The sequence below is a fragment of the Taudactylus pleione genome, unplaced genomic scaffold (assembly GCF_031769625.1).
Source record: "Taudactylus pleione unplaced genomic scaffold, aTauple2 ptg000447l, whole genome shotgun sequence".
Lineage (NCBI taxonomy): Eukaryota > Metazoa > Chordata > Amphibia > Anura > Myobatrachidae > Taudactylus > Taudactylus pleione.
The window spans coordinates 5528767-5552266 of record NW_028284849.1 but is presented as its reverse complement, the minus strand read 5'-3'; positions in this window follow the sequence as shown (position 1 = coordinate 5552266).

The window sequence follows — 23500 nt, the reverse complement described above, 5'->3', positions numbered from 1 at the left end:
TATGTAGCACTCATCCTCATGTATCAAATTCCTATTTCCCTATAGATTGTAAGCTTGCGAGCAGGGCCCTCCTACATCTTTGTATGTAAAGATACGCCATGATGATGACACCAGGACTATGTAGTCACCTCTGATTGTCTATTTCTGTATTGACCCATCCAGCTGATTTCATGTGGCTGTCTATTAGTCACTTACATTTGTACTACAGCGCTAAAGATTCCCACTGGATATATACAGTAGTAAAAAATTAATATGGGATAAACTATATTTAACTCGCATGTATCAACAAGAGAAACAAAGGGAAACACAGCACTTCCAGATTTAAAGAAAAGAATAAAAACTAAATCTAAAAATAAAGAATGTGGGTAAATAAAACAAAAATCTAACAGTAATTCCCTGAACCGTTAATTAAAAATACAAAATGTAGAATTTATTAGCTGATGAGAATGGACTATATAGTTGACCATGTTATATATAGTTGACCATGTTATATATAGTTGAAATGTTAACAAAGTGTTACTGTTACGCTGCCTCTAATTAAAGCTGTAAAGCAAAACAATACACACTGACGATGGCCAGACCTTCATAAATTGTTCAGCCAATAAATGGTGAGAGCATTAACTACTAGAGTGCAATTTGGAACATAGAGGGCCTGATTCAGAGCCGGACGCTCTTTGAGAGCACTCGCTCTGAATCAGGGCATCCCTTTTTTTTTTTAAAGACAGCCTCCCACAGCTTATGCGATCGGCCAGGTGATGGTCACGATGGTCAAGACCATCGGGCTTGCGACGAGACCCTTGTGGTAGGGTCTCGTGGCTGCAAGTCCCAGTGGACTTCCTGCTCTAATAGAGCCAGAAGTCCACCTACTGAGATCACGAGTGATGTCAGTAGGGCCACCTACAAACGGCAGGCGTTGCTTCGGGAACGCCTCCATTTGTGTAGCCACCCCCCCGCCACGTCTACAAAACGGGGCGAGCTGTCAATCAACATGGACAGCCGCCCATTTTGTAGTGAGTCCCGGAGCGAGAGAATTTCTCTCTCGCTCCAGGGCTCGGCGTGTGCATGTGCAGTGGGGGGTAAGAGTGCGGGGTAAGACGCTCTAAGGCAGTGATTGCAAGAGGCGGCACTGGGGCCACGTACAGCACTCTGAGCCTTTGCTAGTGGCCCCTAGCTCCTTCCTGCTTTCAGGTCATATTTGTGCGTCATGGTTTCAGTTCCTGCATCATATGTTATGACAGATAGATGTCTCTTTCATTGATAAAATGCATTCATTTAATTTATTACTTAGTTTAAGATTAATGGGTCTAGGGTTCTTGAAGATCTGGGGGTCCACAAGGTCTATAATCCAGCAATGCTGCTACATGAGGAGAAGCGTGGGACACCGATAAGTAATATTCTATACTTTGAAGGTTAGATGGAAGGCATCCCTATGTGTGTCCGGCTGCCTTTCACCGTGCTAAGGAGTAGCATTGGGAAACTGAGGTATTTCACTTAACATCCAACTTCAGTTGATTGAATAGTTAATAAATATATAATGACCAAACACCAGCCACACTGTATACTGGAGACAATGGTTACATCACATAAAGGGGAAAGAAGACAGTGACTGCTTACAATATCACCCTGGGGGCTATAGTCCAGTGTTGCAGTTTGTCTGCAGTAATTGCACTGGGAACACTTACCAGAATGAATGGAGAATATTCTGTGTCCCGGCGGCCATGTTGTGATGGGTCTCCACGTCTGAATGGTCCATCCCCAAGACTCAATATGTAAGAGCTGGTGTTGGTTTAGTGGGAACAGCTGGTATTGTGCACTCCATAAATATCCCACACCTGATGGACTGATAGTGAATGAGCTTCAATTCCAGCAGCCAATAAAAGAGTTGGACTGGCTAATAGTCAGTATAATATCAAAGAAACATAGTTATATGCAATTAGAGGTCTGACGCGTTTTGTTGTATCACATAACTTCTTCAGGGGAGAACAGAAATCTTGGCAATAACAGCTTTATACAGCTAATCAGCTTTAATTAGGAAAGTGCTTCAGCTGATGTTAAACTCAGCGATTGACTGAAACATATAGGGTCTATTTACTAAGCAGTGTTAGGAGACATAGTGAAAGGAGATAAGGAACCAGGCAATCAGTTCCCAACTGTCATTTTTCAAACACAGCCTGTGACATGGCAGTTAGGAGCTGATTGGCTGGTACCTTATCTCATTTCACTTTGTCTCCTAACACTGCTTAGTAATTAGACCCCATAATAATTTATCAATAACAATTTGATTACACTAATCTCTCTTGTGTTACATTATATTGGGTACAAATAAGGTAGAACATTTTCTGGAGTTGGGTCACTCACACAGTGCTCGTTCCATACTTACCTACTTTTTTCTGTCCCCTAAGGGAGAGTTCCCCAGAGGGGAGATCCAGGCAACCACCGTGGGGGGTAAACTCCTGCAGATCATTGCCACAAATCACGGCATTACACAGAGAGGACAAGACCATGACAGTGCCATTTGCAAAAAAATGGTATAATTACGAACCCCCATTCCATCCGTGGGGGCGATTCAATTCAACGCGAATTGAATAGTGCCGTGGCGAGCTCCCAGAGCTATTCAATTCAGTGCGGAGAATGTCAGTTATCATGGTCATTGCTCCTTAACAAGGGTGTTAAGGCACGGTAACCGGCATTCTCTGACCAAAGTGCCGGGCGCGCGGCTGTTAGCGCCGCGCTATGCAGAAAAACAGCCGCGCACCCGGCACTTTGGTGGGATTTCTCTTCGCATCCCCAGGGGGGTGCGAGAAGAAATCCTTAGCACGCCCAAACAGCGCGGTGTATTGAATAGCTACGGGAGTCCCTCCCGTCGTTATTCAATAGCGCATTGAATTGAATTCCCCCCCATGTCACTAGGAAGTAGGCGGGATGCAGGAAGATGACTTCATCTCCTGGTTGTCTGGAAGTCTCCTGGACATTTCCATTATGTAGTCTAGACAAGTTTAGCTCATTCTCATACAGTCTATAATTTGAAACCTGTTACCTTGTCCTTAATAGGTGCTCATACAGTATATGTCCTGGGCTGTGAGAGTGGGAGAGTGTACACATTGCCAGGGCAAGGTCCTGTGTGTTGACAAGAATGCACAGCCACACCTCTAAAATGGTGTGACCACACCCCTTTAATTGCCTGTGCAGCGTGTGCAGAGGGCCCCCATATTCTCAGTGGGAAGGACCCCCCACACACATACTTGACCATGCCCCCTAGAACCAGGTTCTGATAGTGCTCCAGTCCTGGTAATGTCCAAATGTGGATGCATTCATCGACTACTGCTCACTCCCTGCTGTAATTATTTGTTTCCTGTGAAGTACACAAGGACACAAGGTGAGCCTGAGCATTCCATAAAGTATAGTAAACTAGGGCTCCAAAATATTTCTGTGTCAAAATGTCAAAACAATGGTTTAATGTTTTTTACAGAGGTAACAATAATTCCGTCACTTTTTGCCAAAAATCATAAAACATCTTGCTTTTCATGTTGATGTTGGATCCCCTTTTAAAACTTCATAGTTATAAACAAACATAAAGAAATAGTTTTCATGTGAATTTGTGCAAACTTTTCGACTGTGAAACAGTTCTAGTCCTAACGCCAGAAATTCTGAGCCTGATTGTGTAGTGGGTATCATACAAATTTGCACGGCGCATGCCCACAAAGAGATTGCACGCATACGCGCCAATGCAGACGTGCGCTTATCTGGAAGCTGCAAATTGATGGTGAAGTGGAATAGGGGAGGGAATGAACACACAGACCAGGTACGTGGCTCATGCAGAGCTGTAGATACAAACATGTAGGCCTGTTATGAGGCTACGGGTCTGGTGCTAATACAACTGATGATGATGATGACTTGGAGCATACTATCGGCATATGGACAGAAATACAATATTTTTACGCAAGCTTCTGTGACATTCTCTGCACCAGTCCCAATGAAAACTTTTTTCGTACCGATTGTGATGGGGCAATACTCCCTAAAAAAGTAAACCCCCTCAGACGATTGACGTAAAATTGGCCACGCACAAACAAATCTGGCTGTTATCCAATGCCACAATCATCCCAGGAGAGAGCGCACAGATCTGATCGTTCGGGGTCAGGTTGAACGTCCAGATCTCGTAAGTGGCGCCCATAATTTCAGGGTAAGAAGATGACCCCATACACATTGACCGCTAGGAGTTATCGTCCAACTAACTTTTTGTTTTCAATAGAATACAATGTTGGGCAAATTTGGTTTAAAACCGACTAGATCGGCCCTTGTCTTATCCTGAGAAATCATGATGCTCTGTGTAATTGTAGGTGACCGGAAACCAGGTAGTTTGCTCATACAGAAATGATGGGAACTTGCTGCAATATGTTAGATAAAGAAATTAAGCTTTCCCAAAAAGATCTGGTAAAATTATGTTTAACCTTCGGAAACAAAAATTGTCATGGAAAATATTCAAATTTTATAGAATGTTTGGTAAAATTCCAATGTGATACAGTAAATGGACCCTAATCATGTTTATATTGAAATTAACCAATATTGTTTTATGCAAATCACTGAGAAAAAATAGATGGAAAAATACAGCATTTTATACACCGAAAAACAAACTTTCCTCTCCATACACTGTGAACTAGTTAATTATTTTTTTTTGGCCTCATAATTAATTTTGGCAGAACGAGATTAGAGCATTTTCCACGTGTACTTTGGGTGGGGTAATCTTCCCATGAGTGGTTCAAAATAATATTTCTGTTTTCCTAGCAAAAACCTTGTCTTTTTTTAAACTTTTGCATCAATTTTTAGCCCTCAAGATTTCTGAAATCGCCTGCGGGACATTCCAAACATTTGCTACAGGAAACCTTTGATGAAGGGTTTTTAAAAAATAAAAAAAATGTCGACTAAAAAAGTTGCCAAAAACTAGATTGCTAAATCGAAAAAAAAAAATTAATAATTAATACAAAAGCTAAATTAGGGACACGTCGATGTGTTTCTACAGTAATTCAAGTCATTCCCAGGAAACTTTCTCAAGGCAAGAAAATAAAACGTATCCTTTAGAATTATTGTGTAGTTATCTTTGTGGAGGTAATATCTGTAGCAAAATCTTAATTTTTAATGACGTAATAAATGACCATACGTAGATTGATATGACTGATTAAACAGTCATACATAAAAATTTGGGGGGAATAGGGTCTTAATGGTAGAAATCTACAGTTACCGTACGGCAAAAAGCCCTGCGACTGGCAGGAACAAAGGCGGAGGGGGTGTTATACTATGGTAATAATAACATTTGCTGTGTTTATTCTCAATAAAAATTGGGAACCTGATTCAGCAAGGATTGCTATTGCGATTACGCACGCAGACGGCCGATTGTTGCGTACTGCGCATGCATCATTGCGTATATCCTCCACTGCGATCACACTGCGATCGCAGAGACCACGCAGACCCATCGCAGAGTGATTGACAGGAAGTGACCGTTTGGGGGTGTTGATGGGGGGGGTCGGGGAAACGCTGGATTGCTAGTGCGTTTGAACGCTGCGATAAGCGGTGATAAAAAAAAATCATTATCACGGCACAAAATTTTTTTGTATAACAACGGTTTTGTTTTTTTAAAACTTATATGTACAGTATATAATTATTATTTATAATTATTCATAATATTGTGACTGTAACTTGTAACTCTGGATAGAGTTACAATAGTCCTAAATGACAGTGAAAAGCAAATTATTTTGTTGCCGCAATTAGTGTCATTTTGACAAACGGGAACCGCTCTCCATATACATTGGCGCCTGTAAGTTGCATGAACGTATTAGTCAATTGCAGGAGAGGACAAGAGTTATAACAAAGCACTACATAATATAAAAGTTATATGTTTCTTTATTATGAATTTTATATATTATTTCACAATCTTGATGACATATTTGGGTTTTAGCACCAGTATATAATAGTATTTATCTAAGAGGAGTTTTGTGGCTCTTCATAATTTACACAGCACCTCGGAAATCTGCAGCAGGGGGCGACTGGTTCTGACAGGGTTAAATGTGTGTGTAGTTGGACTGCTCCATATGCCCGTCCTGTGACCCCAGGACTGGCAGGAATGCCCATCACACTTATAAACGTCTATAGCCCATGCCAACGACAAGCCGGGGCACTCGGAAACCCTGCACAAGGAAAACAGGATGTTTGCTTTGATCTCAGAACGTGGACAGTTTATTCCTCAGGAGTCCATATCCAGAATACGGACAGCGCAGTTGGACAAGAGTTTTTGCCACCATTGGAATTACTTTTCCCTGTCTTATCGCCATCATTCAACAGAGCAAAATGAATTAGCCTTCACCCCATAGCTAATTGTTCAGCGAAATGCGTATGGCCAGCTACTGTTGCGAAATAGCAGTTCCACGCAATGACGAAGATAAAGCGACACTTTGCACTTCTACAGAGCGGCATGTGCCGAATATTTTAAAAAAAATAAATTTGTCCCAATCTATTTGCAATTGTTCAAATATTTATCTCTGTACACCAATGAGAACTGCCGTCTCTTTCTGGTGGCTCCAGTAACGCCATGGGACCTGGGCATGGACTCTTGGGAATGTTCTCATTCACCAAACGAACATTCATTATGCTGACATTCATGGATGTTCAATCTAGAATGCTATGATGTCGACACGGTTAAAAAGAAATTGTTGACATAAGACATTTCCAAATCCAGGAAAAATGTCGACATGGACAAATTGTCGACAAATGACATGTCAACGTAGTGAAATTGTCAAAATTAGCGTTAGGGTTAGCATTAGGGTTACATGTCATCATGATGAACATGTCGACATGTACTCTCGACATACAGTACCTGTCAACATTATGTAGTACACCTGTCAAACCGTAACGCAGGAGTCCTAAGGCGAGCTCAGGGAGGACAGAAACCTCCCGTGGAGCAGAAGGGCTCCACGGGAGCCCTTCTGTATGTTGACCTAACTGCTGACATAACGTATGTATCCCCTTGGGAGTTGTAGTTGTGCTTTTGATACAATGTTAACTTAAGCAAGATGACAATTCCTTTCAGGTCAGAAGCCTGGGCAGCTGACTGCCAAACCTGGCAAGGTCTAAGATGCTGATCATGTGCAAATCTCGGTTCTAGGCGCATTCAGATCCGAGGGGTGCTGGACATTTTCCATCAATCCGTCTCAGGTTAATCTGACAAATTTGAGCTTTAAATACCTGAGTCCGAATGTTTACTTGATAGGTTGTAATTAAGGAGGGTAAAATAAAATCTCACTGGATGGCAGAGCAGCTCCATTCCCTCCGGACACTATCTGGTTACCGCCATATTAGAGCACAAGTCTGTTCCATGTCCCAGTTTACTGACAACTAAATAATGTGATGATAGAAACTAAGAACGGGAACCAGGTGCTAAGTCACAAAATATAGGGGCTGATTCAGAGGTGTACAGTAGTGTTGTCGCAGCTGCTATGCGAAAGTGCACAATTGTTGCCGCTACAGGGAGATGTATTGAGGCACCCAGCTGCGGCTTTGCAAATCCAAGCATCTGCGTAAAATGTCGCAGCATCTGCGTACAAAAACACATCGGTCGCATATCAAAAGCTCCCTGACTGTCACAGCGAATAAATACTGACTGCGAGCTACTGCGCTTACGGTCCTTGACATATGCGCATTGCGGCATAGACACATGCACATTTTATTGATAATCGCTCAAATCCGAAAACATTGGAACATCCCGTACGCAATAAATAGGGTTACTCAGAACTGCGATAATGGAATGATCCGAGACCGATGCCGCATGCTTTGTGCGCAGATGCTGGGATTTGCAGAGCCGCAGGTGGGCGTCTCAGTACACTCCCCTGCGTCTGCGACATTTGCATATTTTCGCACATCAGCTGCATATGGGATCGTAACAGCGATGGCATTAGTGCACGTCTGCGCATTAGCGCAGGTCAGTAGATGTACTAGAGGGCTATTCACTCCGTCCTCGTCTTCAGATAACTCCTGCGACATCGCATCAATATAGATTGCGTCCATTCATTTCCCTTGTTTCTGCTTACTGAACGCTCAGCGTGGATACGGTCACCACGGAGTTACTGGATGGCTTGCTAACCATGGGCCTGATTCAGATCCACGCGCAAATGCCGATGTTTATGCAGATTGAGCGATTGTTAGCCATTGCGCATGCATGAAAGCCGCACTGCACGAGTGCAGTGATTGAATTGCGATTAGGCTCGCACAGAGAATTCACTCGCAGACTGAGCATATTTCTGCCATTGTGATCTGTGAGACATAACGGCTGCAATGTCCCCTTATTCATCTGTATTACCACCACCTGCCACTAAACTAACTGCTCTCCCTCTCTCCCTGTACTGTCCTATCATACCCTCCCTGCCCTATATCCTTATATCAGTCTCCATCTCTCCCTGTACTGTCCTATCATACCCTCCCTGCCCTATATCCTTATATCAGTCTCCATCTCTCCCTGTACTGTCCTATCATACCCTCCCTGCTCTATATCCTTATATCAGTCTCCATCTCTCCCTGTACTGTCCTATCATACCCTCCCTGCCCTATATCCTTCCATCAGTCTCCATCTCTCCCTGCACTGTCCTATCATACACTCCTTGCCCATTATCCTTCCATCAGTCTCCATCTCTCCCTGCACTGTCCTATCATACCCTCCCTGCCCTATATCCTTATATCAGTCTCCCTCTCTCCCTGCACTGTCCTATCATACCCTCCCTGCCCATTATCCTTATATCAGTCTCCATCTCTCCCTGCACTGTCCTATCATACCCTCCCTGCCCTATATCCTTCCATCAGTCTCCATGTCTCCCTGCACTGTCCTATCATACCCTCCCTGCCCTATATCCTTATATCAGTCTCCCTCTCTCCCTGCACTGTCCTATCATACCCTCCCTGCCCATTATCCTTATATCAGTCTCCCTCTCTCCCTGCACTGTCCTATCATACCCTCCCTGCCCTATATCCTTATATCAGTCTCCCTCTCTCCCTGCACTGTCCTATCATACCCTCCCTGCCCATTATCCTTCCATCAGTCTCCATCTCTCCCTGCACTGTCCTATCATACACTCCCTGCCCAATATCCTTATATCAGTCTCCATCTCTCCCTGCACTGTCCTATCATACCCTCCCTGCCCTATATCCTTATATCAGTCTCCATCTCTCCCTGCACTGTCCTATCATACCCTCCCTGCCCTATATCCTTATATCAGTCTCCATCTCTCCCTGTACTGTCCTATCATACCCTCCCTGCCCTATATCCTTATATCAGTCTCCATCTCTCCCTGTACTGTCCTATCATACCCTCCCTGCCCTATATCCTTATATCAGTCTCCATCTCTCCCTGTACTGTCCTATCATACCCTCCCTGCCCTATATCCTTATATCAGTCTCCATCTCTCCCTGTACTGTCCTATCATACCCTCCCTGCCCTATATCCTTCCATCAGTCTCCATCTCTCCCTGCACTGTCCTATCATACACTCCCTGCCCATTATCCTTCCATCAGTCTCCATCTCTCCCTGCACTGTCCTATCATATCCTCCCTGCCCTATATCCTTATATCTGTCTCCCTCTCTCCCTGCACTGTCCTATCATACCCTCCCTGCCCTATATCCTTATATCAGTCTCCATCTCTCCCTGCACTGTCCTATCATACCCTCCCTGCCCTATATCCTTCCATCAGTCTCCATCTCTCCCTGCACTGTCCTATCATACCCTCCCTGCCCTATATCCTTATATCAGTCTCCCTCTCTCCCTGCACTGTCCTATCATACCCTCCCTGCCCATTATCCTTATATCAGTCTCCCTCTCTCCCTGCACTGTCCTATCATACCCTCCCTGCCCTATATCCTTATATCAGTCTCCATCTCTCCCTGCACTGTCCTATGATACCCTCCCTGCCCATTATCCTTCCATCAGTCTCCATCTCTCCCTGCACTGTCCTATCATACCCTCCCTGCCCATTATCCTTCCATCAGTCTCCATCTCTCCCTGCACTGTCCTATCATACACTCCCTGCCCAATATCCTTATATCAGTCTCCCTCTCTCCCTGCACTGTCCTATCATACCCTCCCTGCCCATTATCCTTCCATCAGTCTCCATCTCTCCCTGCACTGTCCTATCATACACTCCCTGCCCAATATCCTTATATCAGTCTCCATCTCTCCCTGCACTGTCCTATCATACCCTCCCTGCCCTATATCCTTATATCAGTCTCCATCTCTCCCTGCACTGTCCTATCATACCCTCCCTGCCCTATATCCTTATATCAGTCTCCATCTCTCCCTGCACTGTCCTATCATACCCTCCCTGCCCTATATCCTTATATCAGTCTCCATCTCTCCCTGCACTGTCCTATGATACCCTCCCTGCCCATTATCCTTCCATCAGTCTCCATCTCTCCCTGCACTGTCCTATCATACCCTCCCTGCCCATTATCCTTCCATCAGTCTCCATCTCTCCCTGCACTGTCCTATCATACACTCCCTGCCCAATATCCTTATATCAGTCTCCCTCTCTCCCTGCACTGTCCTATCATACCCTCCCTGCCCATTATCCTTCCATCAGTCTCCATCTCTCCCTGCACTGTCCTATCATACACTCCCTGCCCAATATCCTTATATCAGTCTCCATCTCTCCCTGCACTGTCCTATCATACCCTCCCTGCCCTATATCCTTCCATCAGTCTCCATCTCTCCCTGCACTGTCCTATCATACCCTCCCTGCCCTATATCCTTATATCAGTCTCCCTCTCTCCCTGCACTGTCCTATCATACCCTCCCTGCCCATTATCCTTATATCAGTCTCCCTCTCTCCCTGCACTGTCCTATCATACCCTCCCTGCCCTATATCCTTATATCAGTCTCCATCTCTCCCTGCACTGTCCTATGATACCCTCCCTGCCCATTATCCTTCCATCAGTCTCCAGCTCTCCCTGCACTGTCCTATCATACTAGGGGTGTGCATCGGCCACTTTTCGTGTTTTGTGTTTTGGTTTTGGATCTGGATCTTTCTTCGTGTTTTGGATCTGGATTGGTTTTGCCAAAACCACCCTTCCGTGTTTTGGGTTCTGGGTTTTGTGTTTTGGATCTGTATTTTTTTGAAAAAAAGCATAAAAACAGCTAAAATCACAGAATTTGTAGGTTTTTCTGCTCCTATGCTATTATTAACCTCAATAACCTTAATTTCCACTCATTTCCAGTCTATTCTGAACACCTCACACCTCACAATAGTGTTTTTATGTCCAAAAGGTTGCACCGAGGTAGCTGGATGACTATGCTAAGCGACACGAGTGGGCGGCACAAACACGTGACCCATCTAGGAGTGACACTGCAGTGGCAGGCAGGATGGCAGTTAGAAAAACTAGGCCCCAAACTGTACATAATGCAAAGAAAAAAAGAGGTGCAAGATGGAATTGTCCTTGGGCCCTCCCACCCACCCTTATGTTGTATAAACAGGACATGCACACTTTAACAAATCAATCATTTCAGCGCCAGGGTCTGCCACACAACTGTGGCTGAAATGATTGGTTCGTTTGGGCCCCCACAAAACAAGCTGGCAATTAATGTGTCCCTGCACAAACTGGCTCTACGGAGGCAAGATGTCATCCTCATCCTCCTCATCCACCGATTCCTCACCCTCTTCAGTGTGTACATCCTCATCCTCACAAAGTATTAACTCGTCCCCACTTGAATCCACCACCACAGGTCCCTCTGTACCTTCTGGAGGCTGGTCTCCCTGGAAGAGCTGATAATTCATTTTGATGAACATCATCTTCTCCACATTCTGTGGAAGCAACCTCCTACGCCTTTCGCTGACAAGGTTCCCGGCTGCACTAAACACTCTTTCGGAGTACACACTGGAGGGGGGGCAACTCAGGTAAAATAGAGCCAGTTTGTACAGGGGCCTCCAAATTGCCTCTTTTTCCTGCCAGTACAGGTATGGACTGTCTGACATGCCTACTTGGATGCTGTCACCGATGTAATCCTCCACCATTCTGTCAATGGTGACAGTATCATATGCAGTGACAGTAGACATGTCAGAAATTGTTGCCAGGTCCTTCAGTCCGGACCAGATGTCCAAACTTGGTCCTGCCTGCCCTGCATCACCGCCAGCGGGTTGCTTAGGATACCTAAGTTTTTTCCTGGCAGCCCCAGTTGCGGGAGAAAATGAAGAAGGAGCCGTTGACGTGTCACGTTCCGCTTCAGCTGACAGTGTGTTCACCAGCAGGTCTTTGCACCTCTGCAGGCTTGTGTCGGCCGGAAAGAGAGACACCACATAGGCTTTAAACCTAGGATCGAGCACGGTGGCCAAAATGTAGTGGTCTGATTTCAACAGATTGACCACCCTGGAATCCTGGCAAAGCGAATGAAGGGCTTCATCCACAAGTCCCACATGCCGAGCGGAATCGCTCCGTCTTAGCTCCTCCTTCACTTTCTCCAGCTGCTTCTGCAAAAGCCTGATGAGGGGAATGACCTGACTCAAGCTGGCAGTGTCTGAACTGACTTCACGTGTGGCAAGTTCGAAGGGCTGAAGAACCTTGCACAACACGGAAATCATTCTCCACTGCGCTTGAGTCAGGTGCATACCCCCTCCTTTGCCTATGTCATAGGTGGATGTATAGGCTTGTATGGCCTTTTGCTGCTCCTCCATCCTCTGAAGCATATAGAGGGTTGAGTTCCACCGCGTCACAACCTCTTGCTTCAGGTGATGGCGGGGCAGGTTCAAGAGTGTTTGCTGGCGCTCCAGTCTTCGGCACGCAGTCGCTGAATGGCGAAAGTGGCCAGAAATTTTTCGGGCCACCCAAAGCGTCTCCTGCACGCCCCTGTCGCTTTTCAGAAAATTCTGCACCACCAAGTTTATTGTGTGAGCAAAACATGGGACGTGCTGGAATTTGCCCAGATGTAATGCCCGCACAATATTGGTGGCGTTGTCAGATATCACAAATCCCCAGGAGAGTCTAAGTGGGGTAAGCTACTGGGCGATGATTTCCCTCAGTTTCTCTAAGAGGTTGTCGGCGGTGTGCCTCTTACTGAAACCGGTGATACACAGCGTAGCCTGCCTTGTAACGAGCTGGCGTTTCTGAGATGCTGCTACTGGTGACGCTGCTGCTGTTGCTGCGTAAGGTGATACATCTACCCAGTGGGCTGTCACAGTCATATAGTCCTTAGTCTGCCCTGTTCCACTTGTCCACATGTCCGTGGTTAAGTGGACATTGTGTACAACGGCATTTTTCAGGACACTGAGGACACTTTTTCTGACGTTTCTGTACAGTCTCGGTATCGCCTGCCTAGTGAAGTGGAATCTAGACGGGATTTGGAACCGGGGACACACTACCTCCATCAATTGTCTAAATCCCACTGCACTAATGGCGGATACCGGACGCACGTCTAACACCAACATAGCAGTCAAGGCCTCAGTTATACGTTTTGCTTCAGGATGACTGCTGTCGTACTTCATCCTCCTCGCTAAGGACTGTTGGAGGGTCAATTGTTTAGTAAAAGTAGTGGTGTTCCTACTTCCTCTCTGGGATGATGAACGACTCCCAGCAGCAGCAGCAACAGCAGCAGCGGCAGCAGTAGGCGTAGCAATGCAGGATCCTCCGGAGGAATCCCAGATAGGAGAGTCAGTCATGCCAGTGATATGGCCTGCAGGACTACTTCCGATCCTGACTAAGGAGGAAATTGACGAGGAGGGAGTTGACGGTGTGGTTTGCAGGCGCTTGGATACAACAGGACAACGGGATTTAGGTGTCCCTGGACTGCTTACGGTCTGAGCCAAAGTTTCTGAACTTGACAGTAACTTTTTATGAACGCGCTGCAGGTGCCGTATAAGGGAGGATGTTCCTAGGTGGTTGACGTCCCTACCCCTACTTATTTCACCTTTACATATGGTACATATGGCAAGACAGTTGTTGTCCGGATTTGGATAGAAATATTGCCAGACCAAAGAGGTGGAATGTTTGGTCTTCTGCCCAGGCATGACCGTGATGGGCTTTTTCATCCCACGGACAACAACTGTCTCCCCCGGAGCCTGATTTAAACAAACCACATCACCATCAGAATCCTCCTCGCCAACTTCCTCCTCAGCGCCAGCTACACCAGTATCCTCATCCTGTTGTACTTCAACAGTGACATCTTCAATTTGCATATCAGCAAGTGGACTGTGGGTGCTCCTTTCAGCACTTGCAGGGGGCGTGCAAATGGTGGAAAGAGCCACCTCTTCCCGTCCAGTGCTGGGAAGGTCAGGCATCGCAACCACCACCACACTTGGACTCTCTTTGGGGATTTGTGATATCTTCTTAGAAAGCACAGTTCTTCGCTGTGCTTTTGCCAGCTTAACTCTTTTGATTTTTTTAGTGGGAGGAGTGCTTCCGTCGTCATGTGAAGCTGAACCACTAGTCATGAACATACTAGGGATCGACCTTAGCCGTTCCTTGCCACTCCGTGTCGTAAATGGCATATTGGCAAGTTTACGTTTCTCTTCAGCTGATTTAAATGTCTTTTTCAAGGTCATTTTCCTGAACTTTGCCATTTGGGATTGTATGTGCCCTCTACTATGACATTGGGCATCGGCCTTGGCAGACGACGTTGATGGCATGTTATCGTCTATGTCATGACTAGTGGCAGCAGCTTCAGCACTAGGAGGAAGTGGTTCTTGATCTTTCTCTATTTTATTTTTATCGGAGAAAGTTTGGTCCTCCATTTATGTTATATCGATTTGATATATACGTGCGGCTAAACACAGAAAATAAATTTTTTTTGGTTCGGACTGGAGTGTACTTTGTGGGTTACAGCACCCTTTAACGGTCAAGCCAGCCGGCCCTTTACTTATGACACAGGCGCACTCTTGGCACTACTTTGTTGATGCACGTGCGGCTACTGCGCACACAATTCACAAACACAGAAAATAATTTTTTTTTAGGTTTGGACTGGAGTGTACTTTCGGGGGTTACAGCACCCTTAACGGTCAAGCCAGCCGGCCCTTTACTTATGACACAGGCGCACGCTTGGCACTACTTTGTTGATGCACGTGCGGCTACTGCGCACACAATTCACAAACACAGAAAATAATTTTTTTTTTGGTTTGGACTGGAGTGTACTTTCGGGGGTTACAGCACCCTTAACGGTCAAGCCAGCCGGCCCTTTACTTATGACACAGGCGCACGCTTGGCACTACTTTGTTGATGCACGTGCGGCTACTGCGCACACAATTCACAAACACAGAAAATAATTTTTTTTTTGGTTTGGACTGGAGTGTACTTTCGGGAGTTACAGCACCCTTAACGGTCAAGCCAGCCGGCCCTTTACTTATGACACAGGCGCACGCTTGGCACTACTTTGTTGATGCACGTGCGGCTACTGCGCACACAATTCACAAACACAGAAAATAATTTTTTTTTGGTTTGGACTGGAGTGTACTTTCAGGGGTTACAGCACCCTTTAACGGTCAAGCCAGCCGGCCCTTTACTTATGACACAGGCGCACGCTTGGCACTACTTTGTTGATGCACGTGCGGCTACTGCGCACACAATTCACAAACACAGAAAATAATTTTTTTTTGGTTTGGACTGGAGTGTACTTTCGGGGGTTACAGCACCCTTTAACGGTCAAGCCAGCCGGCCCTTTACTTATGACACAGGCGCACGCTTGGCACTACTTTGTTGATGCACGTGCGGCTACTGCGCACACAATTCACAAACACAGAAAATAATTTTTTTTTAGGTTTGGACTGGAGTGTACTTTCGGGGGTTACAGCACCCTTAACGGTCAAGCCAGCCGGCCCTTTACTTATGACACAGGCGCACGCTTGGCACTACTTTGTTGATGCACGTGCGGCTACTGCGCACACAATTCACAAACACAGAAAATAATTTTTTTTTAGGTTTGGACTGGAGTGTACTTTCGGGGGTTACAGCACCCTTAACGGTCAAGCCAGCCGGCCCTTTACTTATGACACAGGCGCACGCTTGGCACTACTTTGTTGATGCACGTGCGGCTACTGCGCACACAATTCACAAACACAGAAAATAATTTTTTTTTTGGTTTGGACTGGAGTGTACTTTCGGGGGTTACAGCACCCTTAACGGTCAAGCCAGCCGGCCCTTTACTTATGACACAGGCGCACGCTTGGCACTACTTTGTTGATGCACGTGCGGCTACTGCGCACACAATTCACAAACACAGAAAATATATTATTTTTTTAGCACTTGGGGGGAGCACCCCTGATGGACAGAGCACCCCCTGGACAACACTACAGCACCCCTTTAGGACTGGGACACTGCACAGGACTTTGGAACTGACTGCACAACACAGTCCAGCCAGCCCCTATGGACTTTGAAGTAGTGGACACAGCCCCTATTAACAACAGCAGCACAGCACAACACAGCCAGCCCCTATGGACTTTGAAGTAGTGGACAACAGCAGCACTACACTACACTACACTACACAGCACTAACTCCCACCCTCCCTCTTCACTGTCCACAGCCGAGTGAGAAAATGGCGCCGACGCGGGTACCTTATATAGGATCCAAAACCCGCGAGACTCGGAAGGCGGGATGATGACGTTTTGCCTCGATGTCAGATCCGAGTCAGGCGGGAAAAGTCGAGCCTGACTCGGATCGGACTCGGATCGGGGGGGCTCGGGGGGGTTCGGATTTCAGAAATCCGAACCCGCTCACCCCTATATCATACCCTCCCTGCCCATTATCCTTCCATCAGTCTCCATCTCTCCCTGCACTGTCCTATCATACACTCCCTGCCCAATATCCTTATATCAGTCTCCATCTCTCCCTGCACTGTCCTATCATACCCTCCCTGCCCTATATCCTTATATCAGTCTCCATCTCTCCCTGCACTGTCCTATGATACCCTCCCTGCCCATTATCATTCCATCAGTCTCCATCTCTCCCTGCACTGTCCTATCATACACTCCCTGCCCAATATCCTTATATCAGTCTCCCTCTCTCCCTGCACTGTCCTATCATACCCTCCCTGCCCATTATCCTTCCATCAGTCTCCATCTCTCCCTGCACTGTCCTATCATACCCTCCCTGCCCTATATCCTTATATCAGTCTCCATCTCTCCCTGCACTGTCCTATCATACCCTCCCTGCCCTATATCCTTCCATCAGTCTCCATCTCTCCCTGCACTGTCCTATCATACCCTCCCTGCCCTATATCCTTATATCAGTCTCCCTCTCTCCCTGCACTGTCCTATCATACCCTCCCTGCCCATTATCCTTATATCAGTCTCCATCTCTCCCTGCACTGTCCTATCATACCCTCCCTGCCCATTATCCTTATATCAGTCTCCATCTCTCCCTCCACTGTCCTATCATACACTCACTGCCCAATATCCTTATATCAGTCTCCCTCTCTCCCTGCACTGTCCTATCATACCCTCCCTGCCCTATATCCTTATATCAGTCTCCCTCTCTCCCTGCACTGTCCTATCATACCCTCCCTGCCCATTATCCTTATATCAGTCTCCATCTCTCCCTGCACTGTCCTATCATACCCTCCCTGCCCATTATCCTTATATCAGTCTCCATCTCTCCCTGCACTGTCCTATCATACACCCCCTGCCCAATATCCTTATATCAGTCTCCCTCTCTCCCTGCACTGTCCTATCATACCCTCCCTGCCCATTATCCTTCCATCAGTCTCCATCTCTCCCTGCACTGTCCTATCATACACTCCCTGCCCAATATCCTTATATCAGTCTCCATCTCTCCCTGCACTGTCCTATCATACCCTCCCTGCCCTATATCCTTATATCAGTCTCCATCTCTCCCTGCACTGTCCTATCATACCCTCCCTGCTCTATATCCTTCCATCAGTCTCCATCTCTCCCTGCACTGTCCTGTCATACGATCCCTGCTCTATATCCTTATATCAGTCTCCATCTCTCCCTGCACTGTCCTATCATACCCTCCCTGCCCTATATCCTTATATCAGTCTTCCTCTCTCCCTGCACTGTCCTATCATACCCTCCCTGCCCATTATCCTTATATCAGTCTCCATCTCTCCCTGCACTGTCCTATCATACCCTCCCTGCTCTATATCCTTATATCAGTCTCCATCTCTCCCTGCACTGTCCTGTCATACGCTCCCTGCTCTATATCCTTATATCAGTCTCCATCTCTCCCTGCACTGTCCTATCATACCCTCCCTGCCCATTATCCTTATATCAGTCTCCATCTCTCCCTGCACTGTCCTATCATACCCTCCCTGCCCTATATCCTTATATCAGTCTCCATCTCTCCCTGTACTGTCCTATCATACCCTCCCTGCCCTATATCCTTCCATCAGTCTCCATCTCTCCCTGCACTGTCCTATCATACCCTCCCTGCCCATTATCCTTCCATCAGTCTCCATCTCTCCCTGCACTGTCCTATCATACCCTCCCTGCCCTATATCCTTATATCAGTCTCCCTCTCTCCCTGCACTGTCCTATCATACCCTCCCTGCCCATTATCCTTATATCAGTCTCCATCTCTCCCTGCACTGTCCTATCATACCCTCCCTGCCCTATATCCTTCCATCAGTCTCCATCTCTCCCTGCACTGTCCTATCATACCCTCCCTGCCCTATATCCTTATATCAGTCTCCCTCTCTCCCTGCACTGTCCTATCATACCCTCCCTGCCCATTATCCTTATATCAGTCTCCCTCTCTCCCTGCTCTGTCCTATCATACCCTCCCTGCCCTATATCCTTATATCAGTCTCCATCTCTCCCTGCACTGTCCTATGATACCCTCCCTGCCCATTATCCTTCCATCAGTCTCCATCTCTCCCTGCACTGTCCTATCATACCCTCCCTGCCCATTATCCTTCCATCAGTCTCCATCTCTCCCTGCACTGTCCTATCATACACTCCCTGCCCAATATCCTTATATCAGTCTCCCTCTCTCCCTGCACTGTCCTATCATACCCTCCCTGCCCATTATCCTTCCATCAGTCTCCATCTCTCCCTGCACTGTCCTATCATACCCTCCCTGCCCTATATCCTTATATCAGTCTCCATCTCTCCCTGCACTGTCCTATCATACCCTCTCTGCCCTATATCCTTATATCAGTCTCCATCTCTCCCTGTACTGTCCTATCATACCCTCCCTGCCCTATATCCTTATATCAGTCTCCATCTCTCCCTGTACTGTCCTATCATACCCTCCCTGCCCTATATCCTTATATCAGTCTCCATCTCTCCCTGTACTGTCCTATCATACCCTCCCTACCCTATATCCTTCCATCATTCTCCATCTCTCCCTGCACTGTCCTATCATACACTCCCTGCCCATTATCCTTCCATCAGTCTCCATCTCTCCCTGCACTGTCCTATCATACCCTCCCTGCCCTATATCCTTATATCTGTCTCCCTCTCTCCCTGCACTGTCCTATCATACCCTCCCTGCCCATTATCCTTATATCAGTCTCCATCTCTCCCTGCACTGTCCTATCATACCCTCCCTGCCCTATATCCTTCCATCAGTCTCCATCTCTCCCTGCACTGTCGTATCATACCCTCCCTGCCCTATATCCTTATATCAGTCTCCCTCTCTCCCTGCACTGTCCTATCATACCCTCCCTGCCCATTATCCATATATCAGTCTCCCTCTCTCCCTGCACTGTCCTATCATACCCTCCCTGCCCTATATCCTTATATCAGTCTCTATCTCTCCCTGCACTGTCCTATGATACCCTCCCTGCCCATTATCCTTCCATCAGTCTCCATCTCTCCCTGCACTGTCCTATCATACCCTCCCTGCCCATTATCCTTCCATCAGTCTCCATCTCTCCCTGCACTGTCCTATCATACACTCCCTGCCCAATATCCTTATATCAGTCTCACTCTCTCCCTGCACTGTCCTATCATACCCTCCCTGCCCATTATCCTTCCATCAGTCTCCATCTCTCCCTGCACTGTCCTATCATACACTCCCTGCCCAATATCCTTATATCAGTCTCCATCTCTCCCTGCACTGTCCTATCATACCCTCCCTGCCCTATATCCTTATATCAGTCTCCATCTCTCCCTGCACTGTCCTATCATACCCTCCCTGCCCTATATCCTTATATCAGTCTCCATCTCTCCCTGCACTGTCCTATCATACCCTCCCTGCCCTATATCCTTATATCAGTCTCCATCTCTCCCTGCACTGTCCTATGATACCCTCCCTGCCCATTTTCCTTCCATCAGTCTCCATCTCTCCCTGCACTGTCCTATCATACCCTCCCTGCCCATTATCCTTCCATCAGTCTCCATCTCTCCCTGCACTGTCCTATCATACACTCCCTGCCCAATATCCTTATATCAGTCTCCATCTCTCCCTGCACTGTCCTATCATACCCTCCCTGCCCTATATCCTTCCATCAGTCTCCATCTCTCCCTGCACTGTCCTATCATACCCTCCCTGCCCTATATCCTTATATCAGTCTCCCTCTCTCCCTGCACTGTCCTATCATACCCTCCCTGCCCATTATCCTTATATCAGTCTCCCTCTCTCCCTGCACTGTCCTATCATACCCTCCCTGCCCTATATCCCTATATCAGTCTCCATCTCTCCCTGCACTGTCCTATGATACCCTCCCTGCCCATTATCCTTCCATCAGTCTCCATCTCTCCCTGCACTGTCCTATCATACCCTCCCTGCCCATTATCCTTCCATCAGTCTCCATCTCTCCCTGCACTGTCCTATCATACACTCCCTGCCCAATATCCTTATATCAGTCTCCATCTCTCCCTGCACTGTCCTATCATACCCTCCCTGCCCTATATCCTTATATCAGTCTCCATCTCTCCCTGCACTGTCCTATGATACCCTCCCTGTCCATTATCCTTCCATCAGTCTCCATCTCTCCCTGCACTGTCCTATCATACACTCCCTGCCCAATATCCTTATATCAGTCTCCCTCTCTCCCTGCACTGTCCTATCATACCCTCCCTGCCCATTATCCTTCCATCAGTCTCCATCTCTCCCTGCACTGTCCTATCATACACTCCCTGCCCAATATCCTTATATCAGTCTCCATCTCTCCCTGCACTGTCCTATCATACCCTCCCTGCCCTATATCCTTATATCAGTCTCCATCTCTCCCTGCACTGTCCTATCATACCCTCCCTGCCCTATATCCTTCCATCAGTCTCCATCTCTCCCTGCACTGTCCTATCATACCCTCCCTGCCCTATATCCTTATATCAGTCTCCCTCTCTCCCTGCACTGTCCTATCATACCCTCCCTGCCCATTATCCTTATATCAGTCTCCATCTCTCCCTGCACTGTCCTATCATACCCTCCCTGCCCTATATCCTTCCATCAGTCTCCATCTCTCCCTGCACTGTCCTATCATACCCTCCCTGCCCATTATCCTTATATCAGTCTCCATCTCTCCCTGCACTGTCCTATCATACACTCCCTGCCCTATATCCTTATATCAGTCTCCCTCTCTCCCTGCACTGTCCTATCATACCCTCCCTGCCCAATATCCTTATATCAGTCTCCCTCTCTCCCTGCACTGTCCTATCATACCCTCCCTGCCCTATATCCTTATATCAGTCTCCCTCTCTCCCTGCACTGTCCTATCATACCCTCCCTGCCCATTATCCTTATATCAGTCTCCATCTCTCCCTGCACTGTCCTATCATACCCTCCCTGCCCATTATCCTTATATCAGTCTCCATCTCTCCCTGCACTGTCCTATCATACACTCCCTGCCCAATATCCTTATATCAGTCTCCCTCTCTCCCTGCACTGTCCTATCATACCCTCCCTGCCCATTATCCTTCCATCAGTCTCCATCTCTCCCTGCACTGTCCTATCATACACTCCCTGCCCAATATCCTTATATCAGTCTCCATCTCTCCCTGCACTGTCCTATCATACCCTCCCTGCCCTATATCCTTATATCAGTCTCCATCTCTCCCTGCACTGTCCTATCATACCCTCCCTGCTCTATATCCTTCCATCAGTCTCCATCTCTCCCTGCACTGTCCTGTCATACGATCCCTGCTCTATATCCTTATATCAGTCTCCATCTCTCCCTGCACTGTCCTATCATACCCTCCCTGCCCTATATCCTTATATCAGTCTTCCTCTCTCCCTGCACTGTCCTATCATACCCTCCCTGCCCATTTTCCTTATATCAGTCTCCATCTCTCCCTGCACTGTCCTATCATACCCTCCCTGCTCTATATCCTTATATCAGTCTCCATCTCTCCCTGCACTGTCCTGTCATACGCTCCTTGCTCTATATCCTTATATCAGTCTCCATCTCTCCCTGCACTGTCCTATCATACCCTCCCTGCTCTATATCCTTATATCAGTCTCCATCTCTCCCTGCACTGTCCTATCATACCCTCCCTGCCCTATATCCTTATATCAGTCTCCCTCTCTCCCTGCACTGTCCTATCATACCCTCCCTGCCCATTATCCTTATATCAGTCTCCATCTCTCCCTGCACTGTCCTATCATACCCTCCCTGCCCTATATCCTTATATCAGTCTCCATATCTCCCTGCACTGTCCTATCATACCCTCCCTGCCCTATATCCTTATATCAGTCTCCATCTCTCCCTGCACTGTCCTGTCATACGCTCCCTGCTCTATATCCTTATATCAGTCTCCATCTCTCCCTGCACTGTCCTATCATACCCTCCCTGCTCTATATCCTTCCATCAGTCTCCATCTCTCCCTGTACTGTCCTATCATACCCTCCCTGCCCATTATCCTTCCATTAGTCTCCATCTCTCCCTGCACTGTCCTATCATACCCTCCCTGCTCTATATCCTTATATCAGTCTCCATCTCTCCCTGCACTGTCCTATCATACCCTCCCTGCCCTATATCCTTATATCAGTCTCCCTCTCTCCCTGCACTGTCCTATCATACCTTCCTTGCCCATTATCCTTATATCAGTCTCCATCTCTCCCTGCACTGTCCTATCATACCCTCCCTGCTCTATATCCTTATATCAGTCTCCATCTCTCCCTGCACTGTCCTGTCATACGCTCCCTGCTCTATATCCTTATATCAGTCTCCATCTCTCCCTGCACTGTCCTATCATACACTCCCTGCCCATTATCCTTCCATCAGTCTCCATCTCTCCCTGCACTGTCCTATCATACCCTCCCTGCTCTATATCCTTATATCAGTCTCCATCTCTCCCTGCACTGTCCTATCATACCCTCCCTGCCCTATATCCTTATATCAGTCTCCCTCTCTCCCTGCACTGTCCTATCATACCCTCCCTGCCCATTATCCTTATATCAGTCTCCATCTCTCCCTGCACTGTCCTGTCATACGCTCCCTGCTCTATATCCTTATATCAGTCTCCATCTCTCCCTGCACTGTCCTATCATACCCTCCCTGCTCTATATCCTTATATCAGTCTCCATCTCTCCCTGCACTGTCCTATCATACCCTCCCTGCCCTATATCCTTATATCAGTCTCCCTCTCT